At 46.5% G+C, this 14,037-nt stretch overlaps 1 protein-coding gene across 16 annotated transcripts in view; it reads right to left on the bottom strand.

Annotated features, from left to right (window-relative positions):
• Nucleotides 1-1,013: 1,013 nt before the first annotated feature.
• The window catches only part of CELF1 (CUGBP Elav-like family member 1), an 88,837-nt gene continuing 75,813 nt past the window's right edge, over nucleotides 1,014-14,037 (bottom strand). For 14 of the 16 annotated variants that reach the window (XM_041773189.1, XM_041773184.1, XM_041773182.1 and 11 more), the window contains one exon: nucleotides 7,694-10,718. The gene's annotated coding sequence lies outside the window, so the exon portion shown is untranslated. Of the gene's footprint in view, nucleotides 1,308-3,987; nucleotides 4,172-7,693; nucleotides 13,951-14,037 lie in introns of those variants that run through there. The other 2 variants (XR_005990557.1, XM_041773180.1) reach the window with 2 other exon arrangements.

The following is a 14,037-nucleotide window of genomic DNA, read 5'->3' as shown; positions in this document are numbered from 1 at the left end:
AAAGGTCTGGTCAGAGTGGAGGTGGAAGAAATATATACAGTGAAGGCTAAGCAGAGGCTCAAGAGTCAAGTCTCGATCATGAGTGCCCAGCAGTGGAGATAGACAAAGGCCCCTGCAAGGTGGACTGATGAGTCACAAAATGAAATGGCCTTTTCTGGGCCCCTTAACTTCCCTGGGTGGTATGAAGCAAGGGGCCCAGAAGATTCTACCAAATGCCTTCTGTGTGCGGTACCAGCTACATTCCTCACGTTAGACTCCTGTTTTATAATCAAAAGTAGAATATCTAAATTTGGGCCTGAAGCAGGTGTCTCAGTGTCTCAATCTGGCATGTGAGTCCTGAAGATCTCTATGTCGGTGGGCTACATTTGGAAGATTTCACACAAAACTCTGAATTTCCTGCTTCTCCTGGAGACTAGAGGCTCAAGCAAACTGGGCCCTGGGATTCTGCATGTTACAGAACCCAACTTACTCCCACGCTTCTCCTGCCTTGACACTGAGGCCAAGTGTCACTTGTCATCTTAGATTGGCCTCCTTTCCACTCACTTGCATCACCTGCCTGGCCCCTGCTCTGGAAGCATGACAAACAAAACCCCAGGGGAATGTCCCAGGGCCCCTCTTCTATAATTCGTGGGATCCTTGGGCAGTTTGTCCCTCTGGACAAATTCATTTTCCTTGTTGTAAATGGGGTTATCACCTCTCCAGTAAGGTTTCTATGAAAACCAAATGAAAAGATAAAAAAGAACTTGCTTTGAAAACAAGTAATTGAACTAATGCCCTATAATGGGCCTCCTGAAGCTTCCTGGAATTGGCATTTACTCTGTGTAATAATGGAAAAGCTAGAAATAATCTATGTCCAGTAGAAAAGTGGTTAAGAAACCAAGAAATGCTATATAGCCTCTAAAAATGAAATTTGTAGATCCTAGTGTATATACCCAGATGGAAGGGTGCCCGTGACATAGTAACTGAAAAAATGCACGTAGCAGAACAATCTGTACGTTGTGGCATGATCTCATTTTTATTAACAAAATTATATATGTACATATTTTTTTGTATATAGAGAGAAAAATTCTGGAAGCATACTTACCCCATCTGTTTAACAGTTATCAATGGGCTGTGGGATGGGGAAACACTCACTTTTAACTTTTATATACTTAGGGTTGTTAGCAAGTTGAACAAGTGTTTGCCAGGGGTGGCCCTGAGCCAATCTCTCATCTTCCAGCTCTGCTGGGTGGGTGTTTTCGCTTCCATTTGGCAGATGAGGAACTGGAGGCTGACAGAATCCAGTCACTTGCCCAAGGTCACGGGGACTGGTGGTAAAAGCAGATTAAGAAATTTCTGAACAAGGGATGCCTGGGTGGCTCAGCAGTTGAGCATCTGCTTTCAGCTCAGGTCATGATCCTGGAGTCCTGGGACTGGGTCCCACATCAGGCTCCCCACACGGAGCCTGCTTCTCCCTCAGCCTGTGACTCTACCTCTCTCTGTCTCTCTCATGAATAAATAAAATCTTAAAAAAAAAAAAAAGAAATTACTGAACAAGCTTTCCTCACCATACTCTAAAGTCTCTTCTATATAATTATAATGTTTTGCATTTAAAAACCCCTGAAGCCTTAAAATGATTTCTAAAAAAGATTATTTATTTATTTGAGAGAGAGAAATAGCGAGAGAGCACGAGCAGGGAGGAGAGGGTGAAGCGGGCTCCCTGCTGAGCACGGAGCCCAACATGGAGCTCAACCCCAGGACTCTGAGTTCATGACCTGAGCTGAAGGCAGACGCTTAACCGATGGAGCCACTCAGGGGCCCCCTGCGCCGCAAAATGATTTTAAAAAAATATATCTTATTTATTCATTCATGAGAGAGACACACACACAGAGGGGCAGAGACACAGGCAGAGGGAGAAGCAGGCTCCATGCGGGGAGCCCGACGTGGGACTCGATCCCGGGTCCCCAGGATCACACCCTGGGCAAAGGCAGGCGCTAAACCGCTGAGCCACCCAGGGATCTCCTCAAGTGAATGTTTTAAAAAATCATTTTGCAGGGCAGCCTGGGTGGCTCAGCAGTTTAGTGCCGCCTTTGCGCAGGGTGTGATCCTGGGGACCCGGGATCGAGTCCCACGTCGGGCTCCCCGCATGGAGCCTGCTTCTCCCTCTGCCTGTGTCTGTCTCTCTTTCTGTGTCTCTCGTGAATGAATAAAAAAATCTTAAAAAAATTTTTGGAGTGCGAGTGAGCATGAGGGGTGGGGCAGGAGGAGAGAAGGAGACTCCCCACTGAGCAGGGAGCCCGAACGAACGTGGGGCTCCAACCCACAACCACGACCTGAGCCAAAATCAAGAGTCGGGACGCTTAACTGACTGTACCACCCAGATGTCCTAGAATGATTTTTTTTTTTTTAAAGGTTACTGCATCATGTCAGCCTCTGGGCACACTAGACTTTAAGGATGACTGGGTTGGTGGCACTCTCAAGGCTGGGGGACCGCAACCAGGTGCCCCTCCCTTGGGAGTTCCCAGACTGCCAAAGGGAGTCTCCAGCAGCAGAGGGCCAAGCTGGTGCTACCTACTTCTTCATGGGATGGCACCCCTAGGGCTGCCTCGGAAGTTGCATTAGAACTGTAAGGTGGCTCTGGGGACTTGGCTGTCATTTGTTACATGGCCACTGAGGAGGGTCTATGGAGAACTCAGGTAATAGCTGGTCGTTAGCAATCTATAAACAAAGTATGAAATTATTTCCTTTCTTCTGGAGATAGAAATTTTTTTAAAAAGATTTTATTTATTTATGAGAGACACACAGAGAGAGAGCGAGAGAGAGGGAGAGACACAGGCAGAAGGAGAAGCAGGCTCCATGCAGCGGCCTGATGTGGGACTCGATCCCAGGTCTCCAGGATCATGCCCTGGGCCAAAGGCAGCACTAAACCGCTGAGCCACCCGGGCTGCCCGAGATGCTAATTTCTAAATCAAACTCAGTCTTGGCCACTGTAACTGACTGCCATAATGGAAATTGTTCTAGGCCTTGCACTGTCCAATATGGCAGTCCTCGGTCACATATAGCTTCACTGTGAAAGTGAGGAATGAAATTTAAGTAGCTACAGTGGTTAGGGGCTAGTCAAACTGGACAGTGTAGACAGGTCCAGAAGACAGCCAGATTTAGGGTGAGGCAGATGGTGAAGTGGGAACACACGGGGCGCTGGAGAAGTGGAAGGGACAGGAGCTGCAGAAACGTGGCTGGATTGCAAGAAAGCAGGCTCAGAAGGACCAGGAATGGCAGGAGCAGGTGGCACAAGCCTAGTGCTGTGAGTTGCTTTCAAGTAGGGGGAGGAAAGAACAAGGCTAAGTGAAAGCCAGACACAAAAGGCACATATTCTATGACTGCATTTATATGACACGTCCAGAATAGGCAAATCTATAGAGCAGAAAGATTACTGGTTGCCAGGGGCTGGGAATGAGGGGGAGGTGAGAAGGGGAGTGACTGCTAAGGAGTACGGGGTTTCTTCTCAGGGTGATGAAAATGTTCTAAAATTAGGTTGTGGTGGTGGTTGCACAATGCTAAAATCCAAGGACTTGTCCCCTCTAAGTGAGTGAATTATAGCAATTTTAAAACACCAAAACCTCAGGAGGCCTCAGGACAGTGGGACCCCCTTAGGGGGCGGACGGGGTGTTGGTGGGGATGCAGGCAGTGCTAAAGCCCTGTGGCCTTGGCTACAGGAGCGTCAGGATGCCTCTTCCCAGTTGAAACGTGTTCCATTTCCCCTTCTCTCAAGACTCTTTAAAAAAGCAAGAGCCATCCCTAGAGCTGAAGCCTTTACCAGGAAAAGAGAAAGTCAATGTATGCAGAAGAAATTAAACAGCAGATGGTGGGGGTTGGAAAGGACTCCTGAGAGAGAAGGAAAATGCTTGAGAAAGGCAGAAGGTGCAAGAAAAAGCCATCTACAATCCCTCTTGGAAGGGCAACGTTGTCAGACAGTAGTGTGACATTCCCAGAGGTGAAGTCACAAACCTGGATTTCATTTCCTTCCCGATGCCTTTCTTCATCAGGGACTGAGAGGTTCAAGGGAGCACAGTATGTGGAAGACCTGGGAGCGTTACGGCAGCTGTGTGCTGGCCAAGAGAGCCCAATGCGGGGGCTGCCTCTGTGGTGAGCCAGGAGCCAGGAGCATGGGAACAACTAGGTGCTGAGGAATCTATTAAAAAAAAAAAAGGTGACTGCATGTGGGTTTTAAAAAGGAATACAGGGACGCCTGGGTGGCTCAGGGGTTGAGCATCTGCCTTCAGCTCAGAGCGTGATCCCAGGTCGTGGGATCAAGTCCCACATCGGGTTCTCTGCATGGAGCCTGCTTTTCCCTCTGCCTGTGTCTCTGTGTCTCTCTGGCTCTCATGAATAAATAAAATCTTTTTTAAAAAATAAAAAATATATAAAAAGGAATACAAACAGTGTAACTAAGACACAGCTATACAATTCTAAAGGTGCACAAGCCTAAATTTTTAAGAGGTTAAAAACAGTTACTTTTGGCATTTTCTTTTTGCTAAATTTTATTTTTTTATAAAGATTTTGTTTATTCATGAGAGACACAGACAGAGAGAGGCAGAGACACAGGCAGAGGGAGAAGCAGGCTCCTTGCAGGGAGCCTGATGTGGGACTCAATCCTAGGACTCCAGGATCACACCCTGAGTCAAAGGCAGACACTCAACCGCTGAGCCACCCAGGTGTCCCCTTTTTGGTAAATTTTATTTCGTTTTATTTTTTTAAAGATTATTCATTCATGAAAGAGAGAGAGAGAGAGAGAGGCAGAGACACAGGCAGAGGGAGAAGCAGGCTCCATGCTCGATGTGGGACTCGATCCCCGGTCTCCAGGATCAGGCCCTGGGCTGAAGGCAGCGCTAAACCACTGAGCCACCTGGGCTGCGGGTGGCTTTTTGGTAAATTTTAAAGAGAAACAACAGCCTAAGTACAATGTTAATTTGAAAGATAACGAGTTGTACTTCACATTTCATTTTTATATCAAGTTTTACCTCAGGAGAACAAGCGTCCTACAGCAAAGACTTAAAAGCCGAGATCTGTCACTTTGATCTTGAGTGACAGAAGAATCTGTGCTGGGAGAGAACTTCATGTTCAACCACCTTGTCACTGAAACAGGTCAAGAAGGGAGTCCTCAAAGCCTCTGACTCTCCAGCTTGGCCCCAATCCCTGAAGTTTGTGAAACACCCTCTTTGAGAAGGCACCTTAAGGACATTTCATATATGTTGGTTATGTAGTTTAATGTGTATGTAGACACATATAATTAATCTACATTTAAAAACAATTTAAATAGGGACGCTTGGGTGGCTCAGTGGTTGAGCATCTGCCTTCAGCTCAAGGTGTGATCCTGGGGTCCCGAGATCAAGTCCCACATCGGGCTCCCTGCAGGGAGCCTTCTTCTCCCTTTGCCTATGTCTTTGCCTCTCTCTTTCTCTATGTCTATCATGAATAAATAAATTTTAAAAATCTTAAAAAAATTAAAATATCAAGCTTGTGATATTTTCACATTTATGAAAAATATTAATGGTCAGAATGAGGTGAAGTTGAAATAGGTGCATTTCAAGTTGATTTAAAAACCATAGGTGGTGATGCTTGTACAAGACTGTAAATGTGGTGAATACCACTTAATTATCTACTTATGAATGGTTTAAGGAAACTTTGTGTTGTTTTAAGATTTTATTTATTAGGGATCCCTGGGTGGCGCAGCGGTTTGGCGCCTGCCTTTGGCCCAGGGCACGATCCTGGAGAGCCGGGATCGAATCCCACATCGGGCTCCCGGTGCATGGAGCCTGCTTCTCCCTCTGCCTGTGTCTCTGCCTGTTTCTCTCTCTCTGTATGACTATCATAAATAAATAAAAATTAAAAAAAAAAAAGATTTTATTTATTAGAGAGTGAGCGAGCAAACGAGTGCATAAAGAGGCAGAGCACCAGGCAGTGGGAGAGGGAGAAGCAGGCTCCCCGCAGAGCAGGAAGCCTGATGAAGGGCTTGATCCCAGGACCCCAGGATCATGACCTGAGCTGAAGGCAGACATTTAACTGAGCCACCCAGGCACCCTGAAAATTTTGTTATATACATTTTATCACAATGGGGGGAGGGGAGAACCCATTAGGTAAAGAATAGTTTAGGTGGCACCAGATTGAGGAGACCTGAGTGGCAGGAATGATACCGGATGCACCTTGTTCCTCACAGGATGGGACACCTCACTGACCACCTATCTGGGAACAGTGAGTTTTCAGCAAATCCCTTCTATACCAAGACAGCTGCTCTATGGAGGGCCAGGCTGCAGTGGTGAAAAACCTAAAGGAGCCACAAGTTACAGACCCCCAGGTTCACTTCACTAGAGTCTAGAGGACGGGGTGTAATTGTGTGAGAAGACACACATTTCCTGGCGTTATTTCTCCTCACTGGTGCTTAAGAGAAAGGGCTTGGGAGGCAGGCAGATCTGGTTTGAGTCTCAGTGCGCACCACTTTCTAGTAGGCAACCCAATTCTTTTTTTTTTTTTTTTTTTAAGATTTATTTTGAGTGAAAGAGAGCGAGCACACCAATGTGTGGGCAGAGGGAGGAGATCTCAGGCACTCTGCGCTCAGCAGAGAGCCCAACTGCACAACCCTGAGATCATAACCTGAGCTGAAACAGAGATTCAGACACTTAGCCAACTGCATCACCCAGGCGCCCCAACCCAATTTCTTTTAACCTCAGTTTGCTCATCTACAAAATAGGGATGGGAACAGCAGCTTCCTCACCGACTAAAACATGTAACATGTAACAGGTGTTTCCCACAGCACTTGGATTGTGGTTAAAGTCAATGAATATTAGGTAGGATAATTATTACAGAGTAGAGTAATACAAAGTTTTCACTTTTAAACTTATTTTTAATGATCACAAATGAGAAAGCACTATTCCCAAACTATTTGCTTTCAGAACTCCTATTTCATAGAACATTTCATGGGCTAGTATTCAGTGCAACTCCCACTAAGAAATGTTCCTCCAGACACACTCCACAAAGAGGGACTCTGAGGAAGGTGAGGCCTGACCCACCCATAGCCCATGTGCTGGTGACAAGCCTCTAGACTCCCAGCCTGGTGCTGAGCCTACAGCTCTTGGATGTCTGAGGAGGCCCAGATGTTGGGTCTCACTTGGAAACTGACCTAGAATTACTAAGTAGTAAACTCAATCTTAGAAATGCACTTAGGTGATCAAGATGGGGGTGGGGGGGGGGGAAGATGAGGGGGGAAGGAAAGTTGCTGAACCACCCTGGGGTGGAACATGAAAGGCCCAGAGAGGAAGCTCTGGGACCGTGCTGGTCAGACACCTCCCTGGGGTGCAGAACTCCACAGCCCAGAGAGAGGATCTGCACTCACAGTTTTGGCCAATTCTGCAGTGTGGTAGCCACTATCAGAAATGAAAGCAGCACAAAAATCAAGGTTGCCAAAAAGGTTTGAAGGTACTCCTGTGTCAGCAGGGATGCTGTGGAAGAATGGAGGGTGACGGAGAAGGTAGTTTTCTAGGAGAAATTACGTTCTTGCAGGAGGCTTTGGTGAGTTCAGTTTCATGAAACTGGCACACCAAAATGAAACCTTACCAGGATCCCCACCCCTTCTTCAGGAATGCCCCGAACGCCCACCAGACCCAAGGACCCCAATGACCACCCCGATAACCAATAATAACTCTGAAGACATCATCAGTTCTTCTCAAACAGTTTAATAGCAAATAAACAAAGGAAGGTACCACACTTGGCAGATACAAAATGACTTTTTGTCCGTGTGTCTGTGCAATTAAAACAGATTTAGGTTCCCCATTGGGACAAAAGGAAAAACACACAAAAAGGAAGGAGATTCCTTTTAAACACATACTCCCTTGCTCCAAACTTGTAACAATTTTTTTTTTCTTTTTTAATCCACTACACAAACTCTGTGATCAGGTCAGAAAAGCGACAAAGGCTCTTCTTGCCTTTTTTTTTTTAAACCATTAAAGTAAAATCCATAATTTTCTACATAGTACAACACAAGTTCACACAAAAAAGACATTTTCTTTTGCAAATCAAAACAGGAAAGAAAGGAAAAGCTCAAACAAGGTAAAGGAAAAGCATTTCTACGGCTGAATCACGACTTTGAGTTGATTGAATCCCGTTGTTGCTGCAGAACAGACTGTGCGTTTGGTCATAGTGGCAATTTTTTTTTTCTCTTCACATTGTGAAATCACTTTACATTGTTTTCTAGTAGAAAAGGCAAAAAACTGTACAAAACCCCTAGTGTTAAATACAACGTTTGTACCAATAAAAAACTCACACAGGTTTGTCTCCAAAATGTAAAGTTTCTTTTTTTTTTTTCTTTTTAAATTATTCACAAAAAGCAGCTGGAAATCAGAAAGGCAGCTGCCGCTCCAGGGTCTCAAATCCATTAAAACCACCACAGAACAATTAAAACAATCAGAGAGAGAAAAAGGAAAAGGAAACAACGTCCAAAACGTTTGGCATTTGGTTTTATCCACAGGTTTTCCCAGAGCTCCTCTTGGAATTGAAAGCAAAATATATTGGCAAACACGGATTCTGAATACACAGGAAGGGGAGCCTCAGCGCCTTCTGCCAACAGAGGCGGCTCTGTGCAGTCAGACTGTGGGGTGCACGGCAGTCTCGCTCAGGCTGGGGTTCCTGGCCTCTTTCCATCCAATCACCCCTTCCAGGAAATTAAGCAGCCTACCATCTACTGGGCCTCCATTTGGCCGCCCCTTCCTCCTAGTGAGAGTGGCCTCAAGCATAATACTAGGCAACTTGCGGGTCCCAGAGCAAAAATTCTGCCAGGATCCCTTCCTTCATCAACCCCTGTATGGATGATGCTAACAGTGCTTCTACCTTCCCCACCCCCCTCCCCCCAGTCCCTCGGCTACCCCTCTTCACCCTTCCCTGGATAATCCTACTTCCCAGCTCTCCCACCCACCAGCAACTTAGGTCTGGGTGGAATCTATCAAACTCCTCCCTCTGCAACCTCTTACCTCCACAGATCCATCTTGTGACCTCTAGTCTCCTCTGGCCTCTCCCTCCGCCATTCAAATTCTTACTCAAAAGTCCCTAAGACCCTGAGGTTGGATGGTGCCACAAGAGAGGAGAGCAAGTTCCCTTCAGGGAACCAAGGAACTGGCTTGCCTGGCACCCAGGGACAGTAGCTTTTTGGCTCTTCACCCAGTTAAAAAAAAAAAATCCCTGCCCTCACCCCCACCCCACTAGCTAAGCAAGGGCAGAGCTTCAGTGAAGAGCCAGTGTGGGGTAGTTGGTGCCCAGGGCTGTAAACAGTGTGAAGACTGTAGTATTGTGCTTGTCACCTAGGAAAAGCGCTGGCAGGTATATTGCCACTTAGTGCACAGACGGCCTCCTCCGAGTGGTTAAGAGCACCCTCCTTCTTCGGGGCTGAGGGACACTCACTACCCCTAATACTCTAAACCTCTTCCCACCCCCAACCCCCCCACCCCGCAGCCACCTTCTGGGTTCTATCTCTGCTCCTCATGCCTCTTGGGGGGGGGGGATGCCCCTTCCCACCCATCACTGAGCAGAGCAGCCAGCCTCCTGGACTGACCCCTCTCCCTGCCCCGCTGAGGCCTGGAGGCCACATAAGGTGACAGTCTAAGTGCACAGGCAAACGCTCTAAGGGCAATAGAGGAGAAAGTTGCCACTTCAAAATAAAACAATACAATCTTGAAAAAAATAATCAACCCCACAACAATTTAAAACAGCTTCTTTGAAACCCTTTTAAATCGGTCAGTTTTTGCACAAACTATAGAAAACAGAGAGGTGAAGGTGATATATATACGAAGGTGTGAAGAAACAGCAGGAAACATGCAAAACTTGTTTTTTCTGGGCATAATCTTAGTAGGAAAGGAAAAAATTCAAAACAAAAACACAAAAATACAAAACCAAAAACAAAAACAAAAAAATCAAAGCATCACATTTTGCTGTGGAGACTGTAGGAACAAGCATGGAGGTGGGCACAGCGGGGCTGAGGGGAAGGGGCAAGAGGGATTTGAAGGCTCCCTGCAGGGTCACTACAGGGAAGAACCACAAAAGAAAAAGAAAAAGGGCTGGCTGGGGCCCAGACTGCAGCCTGCAGTCAAAAAGGAAAGGGGGTTCAGGTGTTTTCTGCAGTAGACAACTCAGAAAAACAAAAGAACACATGCGGTCTCCTCAAGCCCCACAAACTGTATCAGCAAAATGTGCTCAGGAGCCTCAAAGGTTTTAGTGACATCTTTTATTTCATTGTTTACTTCAAAGTTGTCTTTAAAACTAAGCACACAGAGAAACAAAGCCTAGAAACGGACTGGCTGTGTGTTCACAGAAATACAAACACCACGCGGTATGTGCTAGTAGGGCTGCTCTGAAGACAGTTACAAAGAATTGGAATCACAAAATCAAGTGGTTATCTTATGAAGTTCTAGAAAAATAGATTTTTTTATATTCAAATGCAAGTTTAAATATTTCCCCTTCAGCAGTCGTTCTAGCAAAACCAATTTGGCAGCACAAAAGAAAAAAAAAGGAAAAGAAAAAAGAAATAACAAAGAAAGAAACAAACATAATAAAAATACACGTCAGCATCAAAGGTCAACACAAGGTCAAAGGTGAGAGTTCAAGCATCAGAGAAGCTGAAGAGACAGGGATTTGGACGATGTACTTGACGCCACATCGACATGCTTTAGGCACAACGATGAACAAACGGCAGGAATCTAGAAAAAAAAACAAACCAGAAAGAGGGAGACCCACTGAGTTACACAGAGCAATACATCCAAACAGAGAGAGAGAGAGAAGAGAACACTCACTGTGTACAGCCCTGAAATGAGGAGGCGGGCGGGGCGGGGGCTGGGTAATGACAGGGAACTTTTGCACATGCTAACAATGGACACAGGGAAAAGTCAAAAAGGACATGGAGGACACCAAGAAAACATCCAACTGCCAGAGACAGAAGGGAACCTAAGGCTTGGATTTCCCCCGAGGTACCCAAACACATCTGTAGTGGGAAAAGAAGGGAGGTCTCTGGTGGAACAGAGCTCCAGCCTCTCCCCTCGTCAAACCCAGGAGAAAGCAGAAGACAATGGCTGGAGTGGGGAGAACTCTCTAGAGGAAAGGGCCAGGATTTCTCCTCAATTCTATGGGAACAGCCTTTTGTTTCCAGAAATCCAAGCTCTTAGCTTCCACATAAGGCCCTGGCCACTCATGTGGGACCCAGGAGACAGTGTCTGGTTGCATTCAAGGCAAATCAATTTCATGATGAAACCCAAGTAAGAAACAAAACTATAGGCAGAAAACACACTTATGAAGTGAAACCCCCACACAACAGAAAAGGATTGCTTAAGACTTGACTGCTAGTTTCCACTCTCCAAGCTGAACCCTTCCACACCATGAGACTTGTAGGGGAGCAGCTTCTTCACAAACCATCTTTGGCCTGGGGAGAGAACTGTGCTCAAGGGCAGTGCTATTATGCTCACTCACTGGGCAGGGGAGAGGAGAACAGAGAAGTGCCTTGTCTCACCAGCTGGCCACTATGGCAGCCCAGGGCCCTGCTGTGACGCATACTCCTTTTAGAAAAGAGAACTCACAAGCAGGTATGGAACCTCTGGGTCTGCTACCAAAGGCAGGCTGATTGCACCTTTGCCTTTCATGTTATTTGAAAAGGCATTTCATAAGGTCCCAGAGTCCAGGACAAATAATAGTTGAAATGGGGAGGAGAAAGAGGTAGGGAGAGAAAGTAGGAAGGGAGTGGAATTCTGGGCTTTGGAAAACCCCACATGGCCAAGAAGGAAGACAGAACAGAAGGTCAGCTATCACAGCACCGGCAGCACCCTGGGGAGCACAGCTCTCTCCTCTGCCAATTCACAGCATTAACTCCTTCCCCTCTGGCAGATTATTAGCTGGGCTGCAAACGGGCCACAGAGAGTCAGTAGTTTCAATCATACACAGCACCCTGTGTGTACAACAATCACATTCTGGATTCTACAAAATCCTGGCCTTTTCCAGAGATATAATTTAGGTAATAAATATTCTCCACCCCGGAGCTGTATAAAACTTCTATAAAAATAGAAACGACATTCTTGGTTCCAGCCGGTTGGGATTCAGAACAGCGCCTCCCCAACCTAGCATTTTTTTCTTTTTTTCTTTTTTCTTTTTTATTTTTATTTTTTGCATTTATTTAAAAAAATCCCATCATGACCCTGGAAGCCTTTGGAACAGTTTTATCCTTGAAACACAGGACACATTTCTCCCAGTGCGCGGAATTCAAGTTTACGTGGTTCAGCTTAAGAAGTATGTTTCACGTCTCTTAGAGGACAACAGACCCAAGTTATCACTATGAGAAGGGAACAGCTGTCCCTGCTTCAATGGGATAATCAAACACCACCAAACTACCTGTACAACAGCAAGATGGTCAATCCCTGTCTGTGACCCAAATGGCCAGCATGACAAGGAGAGAGCCCCCCCTATGACTTAATACCAAATCAACCCCTTTAATCTCATCTCTGTTGCTAGGGGTCAGGGACTGATGTTTGTGAGGTTTAAGATCCCAAGGACCCAGTCCCTGGCCTTGGCTAAGAGTCATATCCCAACAGGGCTACCTCTGCCCAGGTGCACATTCCCAACAGCACGTCCTTTCTGGCTTTCCACCCCCACAGCATTTCTTGGAGCAGAGGCAGGGCCAGAGGCTGTGTGGGTCACAGGCAAGAGCCAGAGTTAAGACCTGTGGGAGGCAGCAGGGAGCTAACTGTAAGCACGAGGACAAAAATGAACATGGTAATACTGAGGTAAATGAACACTAAATCCATATGGAGGCTGTAAACGTCCTGTTATCTCCTCTATCCCCAAGAGCAGAAGGGGCTGGAGTGGTTAGAAGGGCCTGCCTTGGGGGGGAATACTACATCTGGGCCCCTCAACCAAGGAGCTAAGCATAGATCTCTCATCCTTTTAAGCACTGAGTGCTGGCCACTGACAAATGTAGCACTCTGGCTTAAGGAGACCTTCTGATTTAGGTACACCAAGAAGCAGGCTCCTCCTCCCCTAACTTGATGGCTTTTGATCTCTCTGCTCAGGAGAGGTGCCCCCTTCAACTACATACTGTAAGCCCTGCTTAGATCTACCCTCACGAGAAAACTGTGCCTTGGGATGAATTGACACTCTTTGCTGTGGTCAACTACAAGGAAGGAAACCAGACAATGTCTTCCCTAGAGGCCTTGTTTCAAGGGACCTGTTAGAAATGAGCCATGGTCTAATAATGTGTTGAAATAAACTAAAAACGACCTCTTTGACTGGCTGCTTCTCCCTAAAAGGCAGCCACCAGCCAGGCAGAGCCAATCCAACACCAATCAGTGGCTGGAAAAGCTGGTAATGTGTAATGTCTCCTTGCCTTCTGCATATGTCAGGCTAATTTAATAGGTGCTTTATTCCCAGAGAACTGTCATCTCCTTCTTGGGAAAGAGGAGCAGAAATCTTGCACAAAAATCTGAAAGACAGGTGGCAAGAACTCCATAGGCGGCTAGGGAGGTGCTTCAGCCTCCAGCTCCGGGGGCCACTGGGTGTGGGTCAACTCTCCTCACCTCCAAAGGCAACCCTGCCTCCGCCCCCCAAGGCTCTTGGGAACCAGTTTTCATCTCATCCACTCCTGTACTAAGGGAGATTCTAGGGTCAGTTTTTGGTTTCACTCAGTCCTCTCTCTTGGGGTAGTTTGGGGAAAGCTCTGATCTTCTTTTTTAATGTTTCTCCATTCCCCCACCTCCCCCAGGGCGGTTTGATGTTGGTCCTTCTCAACACACACTGGTTACAAACACAGCAAACTTTAAATAAAGAAAAAAACTCAGGATATGGCACCTAAACTCCAAAGTAAAACACTGGAAACCAAAGCACAAACTCGTCCTCTGTACGAAGCGAAACTCCCACAGAAGGCAGTAGCCGAGTCTTCAGGGCAAGCTGTGCCTGCGAGAGTGGCAGGGATCAGGGTCCAGGGCTGTCAACACACAGCCTTAGGGCTTCGAATCATTAAGGGTGCTCCTCCCCCACTTA

This window comes from Vulpes lagopus, chromosome 11 (genome assembly GCF_018345385.1).
Source record: "Vulpes lagopus strain Blue_001 chromosome 11, ASM1834538v1, whole genome shotgun sequence".
Taxonomy (NCBI): Eukaryota; Metazoa; Chordata; class Mammalia; order Carnivora; family Canidae; genus Vulpes; species Vulpes lagopus.
This window is presented reverse-complemented; position numbering and strand designations above follow the sequence as displayed.